Source organism: Diaphorina citri, unplaced genomic scaffold (assembly GCF_000475195.1).
Source record: "Diaphorina citri unplaced genomic scaffold, Diaci psyllid genome assembly version 1.1 scaffold3032, whole genome shotgun sequence".
Taxonomy (NCBI): Eukaryota; Metazoa; Arthropoda; class Insecta; order Hemiptera; family Psyllidae; genus Diaphorina; species Diaphorina citri.
The window spans coordinates 10982-18589 of NW_007380444.1; positions in this window are offsets into that span (position 1 = coordinate 10982).

Below are 7608 nucleotides of genomic sequence, written 5' to 3' on the forward strand. Positions count from 1 at the left end.
GCAAAACCCTGCGTCAACGTGCCCATGCCCTGATTAACATTGCCCCCCCTGACCATAGGGAGGCCCTGGAGAAAGCTGCTTTCGAAAGACTTAAAGTGAGCCCATGCCCTGATTAACATTGCCCCCCCTGACCATAGGGAGGCCCTGGAGAAAGCTGCTTTCGAAAGACTTAAAGTGATGCCTTGCGCCTAAAATGTGCCATCCATCTGAATTTGAGAAATCAAAAGAAATGTATCTACCAGGTATCAGTTGTAAATGAATTTTTTTGGATAAGTAGGAATTTTTCTATTATTATGGGAAAGTTGGAGAAATTCTCTTGAGGTATCCAGAGAAAGATGCTTTCGAAAGATTCAGAGTGATGCCTTGCGCTTAAAATGTGCCAAAATGAAATGGCATTTGTGGTAAATTTGAAAGGAAAGTATCAGTTGTGAATTGAAAAATGAATTTTTGGATAAGTAGGAGTACTTTTTCTATTATTATGGGAAAGTTGGTGAAATTCTCTTGAGGTATCCAGAGAAAGATGCTTTCGAAATATTCAGTGATGCCTTGCGCTTAAAATGTGCCAAAATGAAATGGCATTTGTGGTAAATTTGAAAGGAAAGTATCAGTTGTGAATTGAAAAATGTACCACTTGTTAAAGCTGTGAGGTATTATTGAAAATGTAGGAGAAATTGTTCCAAAGATCTGGTTCAAATTGGTTTTTTAATTTTGGTTTCATACCACGCGCTTAACTTGTTGTGCCAAAAGAACCAAGTGGATTGTTGGTATATGCAATATGCCTCCTCTTGTATAATTATGGTTGGTTGGTTGGTTGGTTGGTTGGTATCAAATGCTGGGAATTGACTATCAGGTCATTTTCCTCCTCGCGTCCCAATATTTTGCGATGATGTTGTCTTGATCCGTGAGTTCTGGGCATGTCTGCAGGTGGTCTGCATTCATGACAGCTTGTATAATTATAAAGGTGTGTCTAAACTGTCCATCCACATCGATCGATGGGTGTGTGAACACACCTTAAGAAATTGGTGTGTTGCTTTGGAAAAGCGTGATTTTTAATTGAGGGGAGGTGTTTTAAGATTTGAAAGTTGAAAGAGTTCTGCTCAAAATATCGTGCCAAAATTAAATGGGGTCTTAACGTCCAGAAATCGAAGAGAGAAGGACAGGATAGGAGAAAGCCAGCCATTCCGAGAACGAACCTGTTCGCTCCAGGCAGCAATCGCCTTCCAGGCTAACAAGGCTTATGTATTAATCACTTACTAAAGGAATACTCATGTTCTTATGTACTAATCGCCATATTATTATGTTACTCAAGTAACAATACCTGTTGAATTTAGAGCTTTGCAACAATTAATTAATTTTAGGACCATATACACACACAAGCTTAATGTCCATAGTTATTTATACATAATTATAATAAATAATAATCTAGAGCTTTAAATCACCTTCATAGGTAATTTTCGATGTTTCATAAAACCTTAATCTTATTTATATCATGTACCTCATTTCCAGAAGGCTCACAGTTTTTAAATTTCTTCTTTGCTCTTCCTCTCCTTTCTTTCACTTCTATTCTTGCAATATTCTTTCCCACAAAGTTCTTGTCTCTTACCAACCTCAGTGGTGTAGTGTTAAGCACGGTGGACTTTGAATCTGTAGGTTGGTGGTTCTTATTTGTAGCCAAAACCAAATGTCAGCTCAAAGCGAAAAAACGCCGACCCTGTCTGAACACAGGAAAAAGCGAAGAAACAGAAGGGCTAACGAAAGACTTACATGCATGGTCTAATGATCTATTTTGGGGTTTTTGTTTTACTTTTATTTGAAGTGAAACAAAGAAGTTTTTGAATTTGAGTTTTTTTATACTTTAAATTGTTTTACCAAGTGTGTGTACCAACAAAATAAGTTAATACAATCTTATTCCATTTATCTATTTTTATCTAATTCCCTATTATTTTACATTTTTCTTCATTCTACCACTATCCTTTGAACTCATTACCTACTTTGCGATGTCGATCTACCCCTGACCAACTGACCATAGTGTGGACCCTGTTTTACATGACCCTAATGTCACCCTGTAACTTGTTGACATTACAAACAAGCAAACTGCAGTGTCAATAAGTTCGACCTTGGCTACGTTAACGTTAATACTGGCATAATCCAAACAGGACTAAAACCAAACCTAACTAACAGTACCTAGAGCTAGATTGAAATCAAGTAATCTGAGCATTTACAATCTAGGTATGTATACATATAGGAGGTACTCGTAAACTCGTATTCTGAAACTAACCTCAGTAGTATAATGGTTAGCACAGGGTACTTGGAGCCTGGACGTTGCTGGTTCGAGTCCAAGTCAAGTCAAAAAATTTAGCGTAGTATATTAATCGAGGAGGAACGACATTTGTGACAAGCACCCATGCTTCTTTAAGACAATTAAAATTCCTTTCTCGTGTTTTAGAGACAAGCAAGAGTCCAGCCCCAGCGGAGATAGCAAGTTGCACCAGTTTCTAATCACTGAAGCAACGTTGCGCGTGGTTGGTATCCGAATGGATCACCTGGGTAAAATCCCCCTCAATAAAAACCGACTGGTGGGTCGCGGATATTTGACCTGTCAAGTCCACCTGAACAACAAGAAATAAAAAGGATAGAATAGATATGGAGTACATCTAACAACAAGTTCAAAAGTGAAGAAAAAATCTTTTTTACGTGTTACCTAACCCTACAGCCTTGAAAATTACCTACTCATTTGTAATATTAATAAATAAAAAAAATTTCGTTACCCCTTTTTTAAATAGAAATCAGTCAGCCTAGCTGGCTTAGAAGCTAGTGAGCCTGCCTTGTTGTTAGCGCTAGGTTGGGGGTTCGATTCCCACCCAAGGCTGACATTATCGTGAACAGATAAGGTTCGTTCCCGGAACGGCTGGCCTTTTCCTATCCTGTCCTCGTACTCTCTTTGATTTTGGAAGATGACGATTCCGTTGCTATAGTCCCCTCTATCAAACGTCCTCAAAATAAGGTTACAAACAGAGTGGAGTAGAGATCAAAGAGTATAGAGCTTGTTGCTCTGTTTTATGTGGTTAGAAGAGTTGTCGCTTCCCTCTACCTGTTCGATGCTTTCTGCAGTCTATGCGTTATGCTCTCCGCTTCACTTTGTTTTAGGGTTGAGTACATCCAGTCTTGGCGTTTCTCTTGCTCTCCTTTTTCAGCCAAAACCCAAAAAAAAGCTATTACTTTTACATCTTCTCCTTTTCTTTCTCTTGCTCTCCTTTTTCAGCTTTAGTTTTATATAGGTACATATATTTTTTTTTTTTACTAATTACTAGGCCAACAAGTTCACAATACACAATATTGTCGGCATTTCTTATCACAAATATTTTGTTTATCAGCCATTCTCAATTTTTCTCATGATGATCACCCACATCCTAAGTGGATAGGCACCGAAAGAAGAAGAAGAGGAGAAAAATGCTGTAATTTGTGTTTTTTCTGATGATCTTTGAGTAACGGCAAAGGTGAATCCTTACGCTAACCTAGTCAGCTTGGAGGGTAGCTTGAGCTTACCTTCTAAGCACTAGGTCGCGGGTTTGATTCCCGCCCGGTGCAAACTTCATCCTTCATCAGCTCTATCCTAAACTGATAAGGTTCGTTCTCGGATTGCCTTTGTCCTATCCTGCCCTCCTTTTCTCTTCAATTTCGAAACGAAGAAACCTTAGTAGATTCCTGATAAGTATGCTTAATAAAGATCCCAGATAAGTATGCTTAACAAAGATCCCAGATAAGTATGCCTAACACAGATCCCTGATAAGTATGCTTAACATTAACTCATTAAAAATTCCTTGTATTTCTTCGCAGGTATTTTCCGGTCCATGTCATTCTTCATGGCTGCCAACGTGAGGAAAGCAGTGGCTGAAGGTCGTGGAGACGCTATTCCCATCTTCCTGTCCGAGATTCCTCTTCTCTTCAAGCGAGGCATTATCAAACCTAACGTCGCCATTGTACAGGTAAAGTAAATAGTAAAATCAAATCATGAATCTTTGCAGTAAAGCAGAGGACGTTGTGAAAAGGCGTAATTCATGATTGATTAGATTGAGGCAAATAGGTAATTCATGATTTGATTGATTGAAGTAAAAAATCCAAGAGTTATACCTACCAATTTTTCTGTAGGTACAAATAATAACAGTTTACTTATTCACTCTTCTTCCTTTCTTCCCAGGTTCCCAGAAGTTGTACGACTTCATTCATTTTTTTTTCACACCACCATCAATGCATATATTTCTCATTATTAGGTCTCAATCATCTAATCATTATTAGGTAGGTCTCAATCATCTAATCATGTATGTTGTTATTTATATTAGCTCTTAAGTTTCATCAAAATAAAAGAGTAATCATGTTGTTTGTAAAAATACATACTCTTGTTTCAATTCTTCAAATATAGGGTACTTACTTATCCGTGTCCAAATGAATTCAGCATGTGAACCTCCAGAATTCTGCGACTGCTAGGGCTGCACGAATAGAGATCACCTTGCGTGCAGATCTCAGCAAATACAGGGTAATACCGGAAATCGAAGAAGGGGGGATAGGATGGGAGAGAGTCAGCCGTTCCGAAATTGTACCCGCGATCGAGCTGACTAGGCTGTAGGCTGGCCCCCGTTTCCAAATAAAAACGCCTTCTATCAAGAGGTTTGATAGAGGGAACTGTAACTACTGAGGTCTTATCGTAATGAAATCAAAGTGAGAGCAGGATAGGAGGAAGCCAGCCGTTCCGAGAACGAACCTTCTCTATTTAGGAGGAAAAAAACGCCAATTAAAATTTTGAAATCAATAATTTTCAATAATATTTTATTCTTTAAAATTAAGATTTGAAGACTTGGTTGGGATTTCACGAAAGATAAAAGTAAAATAAAAGTACCACAGAATATTAGAGAGTAACCACCATAATATAACTCCTCTCTCCAACTCACATTAGGTAGACCTGGAGATGTGTAAAAAGTGAGTTAGTTATAGAAAAGAACTACTCTATTCAGTGAACTACTCAGTGACTCAGATCCTGAAACATGTAATATATTATATTTGGAATTCACTCTACAACTGGCTGAAGGTATAGGTATAGCTTTAGGGAGTTGAAAAGTGAGAGTTACATGTAAAGAGTAGTTCCTTTTCAAGTTCAGTGAACTACTCAGATCCTGAAACATGTAATATATTAAATAATTATGTAATTCACTCTACAACTGGCTGAAGGTATAGGTATAGCTTTAGGGAGTTGAAAAGTGAGAGTTACATGTAAAGAGTAGTTCCTTTTCAACTCACTTACTCTTTACTCATCTCTCTTCTCCTCTCTCTCCCTCCCCTCTCTTCTTCTCTTTCTCCCTCCCCCCCTCCTTCTCTCTTTCTCTTCTCTTTTCTCCTCTTCTTCTTCTCTCTCTCTCTCTCTCTCTCTCTCTCTCTCTCCCTCCTCTCTTTTGATTATAAAGAGTAGTTAATGACAATAATGTTACTCACGGCAGTTATTAAAATAAAAACAAGATAAAATAGATATGAAAATTCCAAGAAAAACTAATTTCATTCACAATCCTAATTAAAAATACTAACTTACATTGACCTACGTAATACCTTTCGGGGGAGCTACGAAAGACAGATGAAAAGGAGAAAAATTATGAAAATAAAGGTAGAAACACACTACCATCACGTCACGTTACGTCACGTGAGCTCATGGGGAGTCGGAAAGATGTAGTTCAAAGTTTTCTCATAATGTTGCAGGGTTCAGGACAGACCTAGTACTATCAAAACACGTGAGCTCAGATGAAGTTACGTGATGTGATGGTAGTGTGTTTCTACATGGCACCTGGCCAAATTTCCAAATGCAAAGAATCGAAAAGTTGTAAAAGTTGGATTGCATCTTCTAATCTACAATTTGGTCTAAGGCTGGAATAATGAAAAGAGGATTATGTCTAATATACTAGAGGGTTCTAAAAACAACTGAACAGGATTAAACAGAAAAGAACCATCGCAAAATACATATGTAAATTTTAATCGACCAAAAGATTTTTTACTCCAAGTTCCTCTTGTTCAGTGGTTCGTCTCTTAGATTAAGATCACTGAAGACTTTTTTTTTAACTTTACTTTTCTCTTTTCTTTCTGTATTATGTTCTACGAAAATACCTAATATAGAGCCGGAGCTGAGGTACATTTTTTCTACCTCATAAGGTACAAAATTTTCTTCCTATGGATCTGATGGGGGTTGGCGAGTACATTTCAAAAATATGAGTCTTGGTGGCCAAACCGGGGGCTTTATCCCTGGGGAAGAGGGTAAAAATCGCAAAACGGGGCACAAATTTACCTCATAAGGTACATGGCTGGAATTGATGTCAACAGACGCGGAAAGGTCTCCTGATTCCAAATATACCCAACTAAGACGGTTTTCCGGGAGCTTTCCCCAACTAAGACGACTTTAAAATCCATGCAGCTTCGTGTCCATGTGCGGTAGTCCTTGGAAATGGAAGGCCAGACGTATCTCTCCTTGACGAGCTTCACCGTGGTGTTGACGCTTGGGTGGGACAGTTGGTGGATCGAGTTGAAGGCTGTCCGTCGGAAGGGCCGTGTGATGAAGGGTCTCGCCGTGCGTGTAGAGACGTCACAGTAGATGCGGACATCCGACTCGGGCATCTGGAGGAGTTTGAGATGAAGGCCGGAGTCGGTGCCTTGGAGTGGAACCTTGAGTTCCTCATCTGTTTGCTGGGAGGTTGCCAGGGACTTGTAGTCGAGAGTTGCGTGGATGGTATCAACTCGGGAGAGTGCGTCAGCGACGAAATTTTGGCTGCCTGGGACGTATTGAATGTCAGTGGAGAATTGGGCGATGAAGTCCAGATGCCGGAACTGCCGTGGGGAACATTTCTCGGGCTTCTGGAGGAATAATAATAATAATAATAGTGCTTATTTATACTGCTCAAATAGGACTGAAAAGTCCCTTTACTCCAGCAGTGGGCTACTACTATTATTGTGGTCAAATTCTCAAATTATATTGAGGATAAAATTTTTTTTTTTTTTTTGAAAATTTTTCTAAGTCCGAAGTTTGAAGCAACATTGACTTTGGTTGATATCTGGATGAGTGACTGTCCGATTTTTACCAAATTGTTACAGTCGCGTCCTTGGACCATACCGGGATAGCATACCAAATTTCATCGCTCTAGGACAAACCGTTCTTGAGATATTTTGTATACCACCTTTTCAAAATTTCCTATTTAAACCTGTAGTACACACCCACATCACATACATACAACATACGTACAGACCATGGGCTAAAAATCACTTTTTTGACATCAGGGGATCCCAAAACGGATATTTCCAACCATTTCCCGATTTTGACGTACATACATACATACGTACAGACCATGGGCTAAAAATCACTTTTTTTGACATCAGGGGATCCCAAAACGGATATTTCCAACTTTTTTTTAATTAAAGAGGTTTGACAGAGGGAACTGTAACTGCTAAGGTCTAATCGTCCCAAAATCGAAGAGCGAAGGATAGGAGAAACCCAGCCGTTCCGACCACGAACATCCGTTCAGGTAAAAATCTGCCCCAGACGGGAATCGAGTGGCTTTCTCCTATCCTGTCTCAGTACTG